Source organism: Pongo pygmaeus, chromosome 8 (assembly GCF_028885625.2).
Source record: "Pongo pygmaeus isolate AG05252 chromosome 8, NHGRI_mPonPyg2-v2.0_pri, whole genome shotgun sequence".
Taxonomy (NCBI): Eukaryota; Metazoa; Chordata; class Mammalia; order Primates; family Hominidae; genus Pongo; species Pongo pygmaeus.
In genome coordinates, this window is record NC_072381.2 from 31,957,200 (window position 1) to 31,969,947 (window position 12,748).

At 42.3% G+C, this 12,748-nt stretch overlaps 1 protein-coding gene across 20 annotated transcripts in view; it reads right to left on the reverse strand.

Annotated features, from left to right (window-relative positions):
- Positions 1-12,748, reverse strand: part of ZNF438 (zinc finger protein 438) — a 188,492-nt gene that overhangs the window by 55,706 nt on the left and 120,038 nt on the right. The window contains exon 1 of one of the 20 annotated variants that reach the window (XM_063669743.1): positions 11,562-11,595. The exons of 18 other annotated variants lie outside the window; for them this stretch is intronic. The gene's annotated coding sequence lies outside the window, so the exon portion shown is untranslated. Of the gene's footprint in view, positions 1-742; positions 1,003-11,561; positions 11,596-12,748 lie in introns of those variants that run through there. One more of the 20 variants, XM_054435311.2, reaches the window with a different exon arrangement.

Here is a 12,748-nt window from a genome sequence, read left to right on the forward strand (position 1 = left end):
CAGTATTCTCATTGAAAAATTAGGAACAGTAGTCCCTGATTCCTTCCTGTGTGTGCTGGTTCAGGAGAACAAATTTTAGTAAAAATGCCCCAGGAGAAAAATGCAAAAGGCAGGTCACTATGATTTTCTCTAAATGACTGTCCTGATTCTCCTAATACAAATTTGCCTCTAGCTTTGCTGTTTGGCATTTAAAGATTTATAATATTTGCCCATTACTGATACATTAGCAATAAACACTAATAATCAGGAAGTCACCTTTCTTATAACAGTTATAACTGAAGTCACAACCCATTTGCACACTCTTTCTCATGAGATCTTTAGTGGTCAGTTGGTTCTGTGTGCTGGCATCCTAAATGCAAGTGGAACTCTTCAGGGATCATATGAAAACGATTTTAGGGTATAAATTAAAATTTATTTCAGTGTAGTGTTAAGTCGCCAATGTGGCTTTGCGTCCGCAATTGGTGGCTTCTTGGTCTCACTGACTTCAAGAACAAAGCCGCGGACCCTCATAGTGAGTGTTACGGTTCTTAAAGGCGGCATGTCCGGAGTTTGTTCCTTCTGATGTTCCCAAGAGTCAGGGGCTGTTAGAGACCCCTTTCCCAGAAAGCCTGACACCTCTGTCTTTAGTCAGGGGACCGTGCTAGTGACTTTTAACTGGCCGACAGGTGCCTGGTATTTAGCCCCTGAATTCTAAGGAAAAACAGGACAGAATAGAAAGCGAAAGGGGTCCGATGGTACTCACCGCTTGGCGATAGGCAATTGTCTTGCCGGTTAGCGATAGGCGATGGTCTCACCGCTCGGCGATAGGCGATGGTCCCTTCGTGGTCGCCAAAATGTGTCCGGAATTCATGGGTTCTTGGTCTCACTAACTGCAAGAATGAAGCCACGGACCCTCACGGTGAGTGTTACAGTTCTTAAAGGTGGCGTGTCTGGAGTTTGTTCCTTCTGATGGTCGGATGTGTTTGGAGTTTCTTCCTTCTAGTGGGTTCGTGGTCTTGCTGGCTCAGGAGTGAAGTTACAGACCTTCACGGTGAGTGTTACAGCTCTTAAGGTGGTGCCTCTGGAGTTGTTTGTTCCCCCTAGTGGGCTCGTGGTCTTACTGGCATCAGGAGTGAAGCTGCAGACCCTCCCGGTGAGTGTTACAGCTCATAAAGACAATGTGGACCCAAAGAGTGGGCATCAGCCAGATTTATTGCAAAGAGCAAAAGAACAATGCTTCCACAGCGTAGAAGGGTACCCAGCGGGTTGCCACTCTGGCCCCGGCAGTCTGCTTTTATTCTCTTATCTGGCCCCACCCACATCCTGTTGATTGGTCCATTTTACAGGGAGCTGATTCGTCTGTTTTACAGAGAGCTGATTGGTCCATTTTGACAGGGTGCTGATTGGTGCATTTACAATCCCTGAGCTAGACACAAAAGTTCTCCACCTCCCCACTAGATCAGCTAGATACAGAATGTCAATTGGTGTATTTACAAACCTTGAGCTAGACATAGAGTGCTGATTCGTGCATTTACAAACCTTGAGCTAGATACAGAGTGCATTCACAATCCCTTAGCTAGACAAAGATTCTCCAAGTCCCCACCAGATTAGCTAGACAGAGAGCACTGATTGGTGCATTTACAAACCTTGAGCTAGACACAGAGTGCCGATTGGTGCATTCACAATCCCTTAGCTAGACATAAATATTCTCCAAGTCCCCACCAGATTAGCTAGACACAGAGCGCTGATTGGTGCATTTACAAACCTTGAGCTAGACACAGAGTGCTGATTGGTGTACTCACAATTCCTTAGCTAGACACAAAGGTTCTCCAAGTCCCCACTAGACTCAGGAGCCCAGCTGGTCTCACCCAGTGGATCTCCCACCGGGCTGCAGGTGGTGCTGCCTGCCAGTCCCGTGCAGTGCACCCGCACTCCTCAGCCCTTGGGCGGTAGATGGGACCGGGCCTCGTGCAGCAGGGGGCGGGGCTCCTCGGGGAGGCTCAGGCCGTACAGGAGCCCACGGCGGAGGGGGGAGATTCAGGCATGGCGGGCTGCAGGTAGCCCTGCCCCGCAGGGAGGCAGCTAAGGCACGGGGAGAAATCGAGCGCAGTGCCAGTGGGCCAACACTGCTGGGGGACCCGGCGCACCCTCCGCAGCTGCTGTCCCAGGTCCTAATCCCCTCACTGCCCTGCCGCAGGGCCGGCCAGCCGGCTGCTCCGAGTGCGGGGCCGCCAAGCCCATGCCCACCCGGAACTCTGGCTGGCCAGCAAGCTCTGCACGCAGCCCCAGTTACGCCCGTGCCTCTCCCTCCACACCTCCCCGCAAGCCGAGGGAGCCAGCTCCGGCCTCGGCCAGCCCAGAGAAGGGCTCCCACAGTGCAGCGGCGGGCTGAAGAACTCCTCAAGCACGGCCGGAATGGACGCCGAGGCCGAGGAGGCACCCAGAGCGAGCAAGGGCTGCAAGGGCTGCGAGGGCTGCCAGCACGCTGTCACCTCTCAGCTTTTAGAAGTTATAAGAAAACACCATCGCTTCTACGTAACTGGGAAATAAAAGCATCCCCCAAAGAACTTGGCATTTTAAGACTTTGGCTGGCCAAGGAAATAAGAAATTTCTAAAACTACATTCAGTCCAGATATTTCTCATTGGAAGGTAGTTACTTGCCAGAAAATTATTTCAGAGTCTACTTTCATTACTTACATAAAAATGAGGACACTCACATGACAGATGATCTCTACAGCACTTGAGGAGGATCAGCAAGGCCAAACACATTATAAGAAGACACAGGACTTTTGCTTGTGTTTATTACTGCTTGAGGTTGAGCCTTTTGAGTATTTAAAAAATATATACCAACAGAACTACTCTCCCAAGGAAAATATAGCCACCATTTGTAGACCATGTAACCTTCAAGTATGTGCTACTTTTTTGTCCCTGTATCTAACTCAAATCAGGAACTGTATTTTTTTTTAATGATTTGCTTTTGAAACTTGAAGTCTTGAAAACAGTGTGATGCAATTACTGCTGTTCTAGCCCCCAAAGAGTTTTCTGTGCAAAATCTTGAGAATCAATAAAGATGGAAAGGAGAAATTGGAATGTTTTAACTGTAGCCCTCAGAACTTTAGTAATAGCACAACAAATTAAAAACAACTCATGCCACATTAAAAAAAAAAAAAAGATGACACACGAGACAGACTAGAACAACAGAGACTCTCAGAGCAAAATTCATCTGGCAAAGAAAAAACATTGTCTAATTTTCCGAAATTTGTACTCTCCCCAAATATTTGCTATCAGCAAATCACATAATTCTGTATTATATGCAACTGCCTTGGTAAGAAAGAGATACTTATCAACAGAACAAAATCCATTCATGTTACTTGAAGTTGTTCATAACAAAGTTTATCATGAAGGAAAATCTCTGGCTTAGAAACAGCCCTCCAACTCATTCACTTTCCAAAGTCCAATGTCTGGGAGCCATGCCTTACACCTCTCTCCCTTACTTCCCCTATCTTGGCTTCCACCAAATAGTATCAATTTTATCTTCCAAAAAGCCCTCAGATATGTCCCCTTTTCCTCATCTCCACTGCCAACTGTCTGGTGCAAATTGCTCTATCAGTCCCTGCCTAGACCATGAGTACTCTTCACTGGTCCCTCCCACTTCCACTCCTGCCCCTTTTCTAACTGACAGAGCCAGAGTGATGTTTTCAAAACACAAATTAGATTGTGTCACCCTAGACTGAAAACCTTTCCAAGCCGTAACATGTTGATGAGGTTGTGCACACTCTGGTCTGGACCTTCTTCTCAGATGCACCCTGCACTCCTCACCCCCTCACTTTCTTTGTCTCATTCACACTGACCTTCCTTCCATTTCCTGAACACCCCGTGACTCTCTCAACAGAGTCTTTACACATGTTGGCCCCCCACTTCCTGTAATCCCTCTTATCTTATGCCCTTTTTGCCTTGATAACTTGGATTCATCCTTCGGATCACAAGGGAAAATCACCTCCTTAAGAGAACTGTCCCTGACCTAGGTTCAGATATCCCTGTTAATAATCTTAGTGGCCCCTGTATCTTTCCCTGATGGTACTTACCACAATTGTAATGTCTCATACTCCTAACAGACAAGAAGCTCTAGGGGGTAGGGTTCACACCCCTTTGTGTTCATATGGTACCCTAAGAATTTGGCACAGTAACAGACCATCTAGGAGGAGCTATTTGTGATATACTTCACATACTGTAACATTTACCCCTTCACAGTGTTACACATAGGAATGGAAGAGGTTTACAATATAAATACTGGCTGTGTCTTAGGGTAACTCTATGTTTAACCTTTTGAGGATTTTCCAGATTGTTTTCCAAACAAGTTTTCCATTTCCATCCCCACCAGTAATGTATAGGGTTTCCAATGTCAACAAATCCTCACTAATACTTGTTTTTCTCCATATTTAAATTACAGCCATCCCACGAGGCATGAAGCAGTATCTCATTGTGGCTATTCCCTAATGACTCATGACGTTGAGCATCTTTTCATGTGCTCATTGACAATTTGCAGATCTTCTTTGGAAAAAAGTTTATTCAATTTCTTTGACCAGTTTTAATTGGGTTATTTTTATTGTTGAGTTGTAAGAGTTCTTTATATACGTTGAATGCAGGTTCTTTATCAGATATAAGATTTGCAAATATTTTCTCCCATTTCGTGGGCTGTCTTTTCACTTTCTTGATGGTGTCCTTTGCAGTACAAAAGTTTTTAATTTTAGTGTAGTCCAACTTACGTAGTTTTCTTTTGTTTTTTATGCTTTTGGTATCAATCTAAGAAACCACTGCCTATCACAAGGTTATAAAAATTTCAGTCTATGTTTTCCTCTAAGAGTTTCATACTGTTTTTATCTCTTACATTTAGGTCTTTGATCCATTTTGAATTAATTTTTACATATTGTGTGAGGATATCCAGTTGTCCAAAGACTACTGGCTGAAAAGACTATTGGATTGTCTTGGTACCCTTGTTGAATATCAGTGTACATAGATGTAAGAGTTTGTTTTTAGACCCTTAATTCTATTCCATTGATCTGTATGTCTGTCCTTATGCCACTACCACACTGTTATTTATTATAGCTTTGTAGTAAGTCTTGAAATTGAGAATGGGGAGTTTTCAAACTTTGCTTTTCTTTTTCAATACTATTTTGGCTATTATGGATTCCTTGTATTTCCATATTAATTTTAGGGTCAGCTTGTCAATTTCTACAAAAGGAGCAGCTGAAATTTTCATAGAGATTGCATTGAAACTAGAACAATTTGGGGTATATTACTATCTTAACATTGTGAGTTTTCTAATTCAAAGACACAGATGTCTTTCCACTTATTTAGGTACTTAATTTTTCACAACAATATTTTGTAGTTTTTGGTGTGCAAGTCTTGCACTTCTTTTGCTTATTTGTAAATATTTATTCCTGCATATTTATTCTCTTTAATGCTACTGCCAATGTCATTCTTTTCTTAATTTCTCAGTTTTATTTCTTAATTTCCAGATTGTTCCTTGGTAGTGTATATAAATACAATTGATCTTTATACTGATCTTGTATCTTTCAACCTTGCTGAATTAATTAATTAGTTCTAAGAATTTTTTTATTTTTTATTTTTTTTGACATTTAAGATTTTTATTTTTTTTTTTATTTTTTTATTTATTTTTTTTTTCTTTTATTATTATTATTATTATTATTATTATTATACTTTAGGTTTTATGGTACATGTGCGCAATGTGCAGGTAAGTTACATATGTATACATGTGCCATGCTGGTGCGCTGCACCCACCAACTCGTCATCTAGCATTAGGTATATCTCCCAATGCTATCCCTCCCCCCTCCCCCCACCCCACAACAGTCCCCAGAGTGTGATGTTCCCCTTCCTGTGTCCATGTGTTCTCATTGTTCAATTCCCACCTATGAGTGAGAATATGCGGTGTTTGGTTTTTTGTTCTTGCGATAGTTTACTGAGAATGATGATTTCCAATTTCATCCATGTCCCTACAAAGGACGTGAACTCATCATTTTTTATGGCTGCATAGTATTCCATGGTGTATATGTGCCACATTTTCTTAATCCAGTCTATCATTGTTGGACATTTGGGTTGGTTCCAAGTCTTTGCTATTGTGAATAATGCCGCAATAAACATACGTGTGCATGTGTCTTTATAGCAGCATGATTTATAGTCCTTTGGGTATATACCCAGTAATGGGATGGCTGGGTCGAATGGAATTTCTAGTTCTAGATCCCTGAGGAATCGCCACACTGACTTCCACAAGGGTTGAACTAGTTTACAGTCCCACCAACAGTGTAAAAGTGTTCCTATTTCTCCACATCCTCTCCAGCACCTGTTGTTTCCTGACTTTTTAATGATTGCCATTCTAACTGGTGTGAGATGGTATCTCATTGTGGTTTTGATTTGCATTTCTCTGATGGCCAGTGATGGTGAGCATTTTTTCATGTGTTTTTTTGCTGCATAAATGTCTTCTTTTGAGAAGTGTCTGTTCATGTCCTTCGCCCACTTTTTGATGGGGTTGTTTGTTTTTTTCTTGTAAATTTGTTGGAGTTCATTGTAGATTCTGGATATTAGCCCTTTGTCAGATGAGTAGGTTGCGAAAATGTTCTCCCATTTTGTAGGTTGCCTGTTCACTCTGATGGTAGTTTCTTTTGCTGTGCAGAAGCTCTTGAGTTTAATTAGATCCCATTTGTCAATTTTGGCTTTTGTTGCCATTGCTTTTGGTGTTTTAGACATGAAGTCCTTGCCCATGCCTATGTCCTGAATGGTAATGCCTAGGTTTTCTTCTAGGGTTTTTATGGTTTTAGGTCTAACATTTAAGTCTTTAATCCATCTTGAATTGATTTTTGTATAAGGTGTAAGGAAGGGATCCAGTTTCAGCTTTCTACATATGGCTAGCCAGTTTTCCCAGCACCATTTATTAAATAGGGAATCCTTTCCCCATTTCCTGTTTTTGTCAGGTTTGTCAAAGATCAGATACTTGTAGATATGTGGCATTATTTCTGACGGCTCTGTTCTGTTCCATTGATCTATATCTCTGTTTTGGTACCAGTACCATGCTGTTTTGGTTACTGTAGCCTTGTAGTATAGTTTGAAGTCAGGTAGTGTGATGCCTCCAGCTTTGTTCTTTTGGCTTAGGATTGACTTGGCGATGCAGGCTCTTTTTTGGTTCCATATGAACTTTAAAGTAGTTTTTTCCAATTCTGTGAAGAAAGTCATTGGTAGCTTGATGGGGATGGCATTGAATCTGTAAATTACCTTGGGAAGGATGGCCATTTTCATGATATTGATTCTTCCTACCCATGAGCATGGAATGTTCTTCCATTTGTTTGTATCCTCTTTTATTTCCTTGAGCAGTGGTTTGTAGTTCTCCTTGAAGAGGTCTTTCACATCCCTTGTAAGTTGGATTCCTAGGTATTTTATTCTCTTTGAAGCAATTGTGAATGGGAGTTCACTCATGATTTGGCTCTCTGTTTGTCTGTTATTGATGTATAAGAATGCTTGTGATTTTTGCACATTGATTTTGTATCCTGAGACTTTGCTGAAGTTGCTTATCAGCTTAAGGAGATTTTGGGCTGAGACAATGGGGTTTTCTAGATATACTATCATGTCATCTGCAAACAGGGACAATTTGACTTCCTCTTTTCCTACTTGAATACCCTTGATTTCCTTCTCCTGCCTAATTGCCCTGGCCAGAACTTCCAACACTATGTTGAATAGAAGTGGTGAGAGAGGGCATCCCTGTCTCGTGCCAGTTTTCAAAGGGAATGCTTCCAGTTTTTGCCCATTCAGTATGATATTGGCTGTGGGTTTGTCATAAATAGCTCTTATTATTTTGAGATACGTCCCATCAATTCCTAATTTATTGAGAGTTTTTAGCATGAAGGGTTGTTGAATTTTGTCAAAGGCCTTTTCTGCATCTATTGAGATAATCATGTGGTTTTTGTCTTTGGTTCTGTTTATATGCTGGATTACATTTATTGATTTGCGTATATTGAACCAGCCTTGCATCCCAGGGATGAAGCCCACTTGATCATGGTGGATAAGCTTTTTGATGTGCTGCTGGATTCTGTTTGCCAGTATTTTATTGAGGATTTTTGCATCAATGTTCATCAAGGATATTGGTCTAAAATTCTCTTTTTTTGTTGTGTCTCTGCCAGGCTTTGGTATCAGGATGATGCTGGCCTCATAAAATGAGTTAGGGAGGATTCCCTCTTTTTCTATTGATTGGAATAGTTTCAGAAGGAATGGTACCAGCTCCTCCTTGTACCTCTGGTAGAATTCGGCTGTGAATCCATCTGGACCTGGACTCTTTTTGGTTGGTAAGCTATTGATTATTGCCACAATTTCAGCTCCTGTTATTGGTCTATTCAGAGATTCAACTTCTTCCTGGTTTAGTCTTGGGAGGGTGTATGTGTTGAGGAATTTATCCATTTCTTCTAGATTTTCTAGTTTATTTGCATAGAGGTGTTTGTAATATTCTCTGATGGTAGTTTGTATTTCTGTGGGATCGGTGGTGATATCCCCTTTATCATTTTTTATTGCATCTATTTGATTCTTCTCTCTTTTTTTCTTTATTAATCTTGCTAGCGGTCTATCAATTTTGTTGATCCTTTCAAAAAACCAGCTCCTGGATTCATTTATTTTTTGAAGGGTTTTTTGTGTCTCTATTTCCTTCAGTTCTGCTCTGATTTTAGTTATTTCTTGCCTTCTGCTAGCTTTTGAATGTGTTTGCTCTTGCTTTTCTAGTTCTTTTAATTGTGATGTTAGGGTGTCAATTTTGGATCTTTCCTGCTTTCTCTTGTGGGCATTTAGTGCTATAAATTTCCCTCTACACACTGCTTTGAATGCATCCCAGAGATTCTGGTATGTTGTGTCTTGGTTCTCGTTGGTTTCAAAGAACATCTTTATTTCTGCCTTCATTTCGTTATGTACCCAGTAGTCATTCAGGAGCAGGTTGTTCAGTTTCCACGTAGTTGAGCGGTTTTGAGTGAGATTCTTAATCCTGAGTTCTAGCTTGATTGCACTGTGATCTGAGAGAAAGTTTGTTACAATTTCTGTTCTTTTACATTTATTGAGGAGAGCTTTACTTCCAAGTATATGGTCAATTTTGGAATAGGTGTGGTGTGGTGCTGAAAAAAATGTATATTCTGTTGATTTGGGGTGGAGAGTTCTGTAGATGTCTATTAGGTCCGCTTGGTGCAGAGCTGAGTTCAATTCCTGGGTATCCTTGTTGACTTTCTGTCTCGTTGATCTGTCTAATGTTGATAGTGGGGTGTTAAAGTCTCCCATTATTAATGTGTGGGAGTCTAAGTCTCTTTGTAGGTCACTCAGGACTTGCTTTATGAATCTGGGTGCTCCTGTATTGGGTGCATATATATTTAGGATAGTTAGCTCTTCTTGTTGAATTAATCCCTTTACCATTATGTAATGGCCTTCTTTGTCTCTTTTGATCTTTGTTGGTTTAAAGTCTGTTTTATCAGAGACTAGGATTGCAACCCCTGCCTTTTTTTGTTTTCCATTTGCTTGGTAGATCTTCCTCCATCCTTTTATTTTGAGCCTATGTGTGTCTCTGCACGTGAGATGGGTTTCCTGAATACAGCACACTGATGGGTCTTGAGTCTTTATCCAGTTTGCCAGTCTGTGTCTTTTAATTGGAGCATTTAGTCCATTTACATTTAAAGTTAATATTGTTATGTGTGAATTTGATCCTGTCATTATGATGTTAGCTGGATATTTTGCTCGTTAGTTGATGCAGTCTCTTCCTAGTCTCGATGGTCTTTACATTTCGGTATGATTTTGCAGTGGCTGGTACCGGTTGTGCCTTTCCATGTTTAGCGCTTCCTTCAGGAGCTCTTTCAGGGCAGGCCTGGTGGTGACAAAATCTCTCAGCATTTGCTTGTCTGTAAAGTATTTTATTTCTCCTTCACTTATGAAGCTTAGTTTGGCAGGATATGAAATTCTGGGTTGAAAATTCTTTTCTTTAAGAATGTTGAATATTGGCCCCCACTCTCTTCTGGCTTGTAGGGTTTCTGCCGAGAGATCCGCTGTTAGTCTGATGGGCTTCCCTTTGATGGTAACCCGACCTTTCTCTCTGGCTGCCCTTAACATTTTTTCCTTCATTTCAACTTTGGTGAATCTGACAATTATGTGTCTTGGAGTTGCTCTTCTTGAGGAGTATCTTTGTGGCGTTCTCTGTATTTCCTGAATCTGAATGTTGGCCTGCCTTGCTAGATTGGGGAAATTCTCCTGGATAATATCCTGCAGAGTGTTTTCCAACTTGTTTCCATTCTCCCCATCACTTTCAGGTACACCAATCAGACGTAGATTTGGTCTTTTCACATAGTCCCACATTTCTTGGAGGCTTTGCTCGTTTCTTTTTATTCTTTTTTCTCTAAACTTCCCTTCTCGCTTCATTTCATTCATTTCATCTTCCAGGGCTGATACCCTTTCTTCCATTTGATCGCATCGGCTCCTGAGGCTTCTGCATTCTTCACGTAGTTCTCGAGCCTTGGTTTTCAGCTCCATCAGCTCCTTTAAGCACTTCTCTGTATTGGTTATTCTAGTTATACATTCTTCTAAATTTTTTTCAAAGTTTTCGACTTCTTTGCCTTTGGTTTGAATATCCTCCCGTAGCTCGGAGTAATTTGATCGTCTGAAGCCTTCTTCTCTCAGCTCGTCAAAGTCATTCTCCGTCCAGCTTTGTTCCGTTGCTGGTGAGGAACTGCGTTCCTTTGGAGGAGGAGAGGTACTCTGGTTTTTAGAGTTTCCAGTTTTTCTGCTCTGTTTTTTCCCCATCTTTGTGGTTTTATCTACTTTTGGTCTTTGATGATGGTGATGTACAGATGGGTTTTTGGTGTGGATGTCCTTTCTGTTAGTTTTCCTTCTAACAGACAAAACCCTCAGCTGCAGGTCTGTTGGAGTACCTGGCCTGCCGTGTGAGGTGTCAGTCTGCCCCTGCTGGGGGGTGCCTCCCAGTTAGGCTACTCGGGGGTCAGGGGTCAGGGACCCACTTGAGGAGGCAGTCAGCCCGTTCTCAGATCTCCAGCTGCGTGCTGGGAGAACCACTGCTCTCCTCACAGCTGTCAGACAGGGACATTTAAGTCTGCAGAGGTTACTGCTGTCTTTTTGTTTGTCTGTGCCCTGCCCCCAGAGGTGGAGCCTACAGAGGCAGGCAGGCCTCCTTGAGCTGTGGTGGGCTCCACCCAGTTCAAGCTTCCAGGCTGCTTTGTTTACCTAAGCGAGCCTGGGCAATGGCGGGCGCCCCTCCCCCAGCCTCGCTGCCGACTTGCTGTTTGATCTGAGACTGCTGTGCTAGCAATCAGCGAGACTCCGTGGGCGTAGGACCCTCTGAGCCAGGTGCGGGCTATACTCTCCTGGGGCACCGTTTCCTAAGCCCGTCGGAAAAGCACAGTATTCGGGTGGGAGTGGCCCGATTTTCCAGGTGCCGTCTGTCACCCCTGGAAGGGGAACTCCCTGACCCCTTGCGCTTCCCGAGTGAGGCAATGCCTCGCCCCTGCTTCGGCTGGCGCACGGTGCGCTCACCCACTGACCTGCGCCCGCTGTCTGGCACTCCCTCGTGAGATGAACACGGTACCTCAGATGGAAATGCAGAAATCACCCGTCTTCTGCGTCGCTCACGCTGGGAGCTGTAGACCGGAGCTGTTCCTATTCAGCCATCTTGGCTCCTCCCCCCCAGTTCTAAGAATTTTTTAGTGGATTCCTTAAGATTTTTTTACATACAAGATGTCATCTACAAATAGAGAACGTTTTTCTTCTGCCTTTCCAATCTGGATGCTTTTCTTTTTCTTACCTAACTGTCCTGCTTAGAACCTCCAGTACAATGTTAAATAGAAATAGTAAGATAACACATTCTTGTCTTATTCCTGATCTTAGAGGGCACACTTTCAGTTTTTCACCATTAAGTATGATGTTAGCTGTGTAGTTTCTGTAGATTCTCTTTATCAGGGTGAGGAAGTTCCCTTCTATTCCTAGTTTGTTCAGTGTTTGTATGATAAAAGGGACTTAGATTTTGTCAAGTGCTTTTCTGTGTCTATTAAGATTATCAGGTGACTTCTGTTCTCTATTCTATTAATGTGGTGTTAACACTGATTTTTCATATGTCAAACCAATCTTGCATTCCTTACATATATCCCATTTGGTCTTGGTTTTAATGCTTTTCATATGTCGCTAGATTTAATTTTCCAGTATTTTGTTGAGAATTTTTGTTTGTTAGTTTAAGACAGAGTCTTGCTCTTGTCATCCAGGCTGGAGTGCAATGGTGTAATTTTGGCTCACTGCAACCTCCGTCTCCTGGGTTCAAGCTATTCATCTGCCTCAGCCTCCAGAGTAGCTGGGATCACAGGCATTCACCACCACGCTCATCTAATTTTTGTATTTTTAGTAGAGACGCGGTTTCACCATGGTGGCTAGGCTGGTCTTGAACTCCTGAACTCAGGTGATCCACCTGCCTTAGCCTCCCAAAGTGCTGGGATTACAGGTGTGAGCCACCACACCTGGCCAAGAATTTTTACATCAGAACTATAGACCAAAGATACTGGTCTATAGTTTTCTTGTGTTGTTGTTGTCTTGTCCATTTTTATCAGGGTAATACACTGGCCTCACAGAATCAGTCAGGAAGTATTCTCTCTTCTTGTATTTTTTGGAGAAGTTTGTAAAAGATTGGTATGAATTCTTTTCTGAATTTTTGGTAGAATTCACAGTGAGGACATATGGGCCT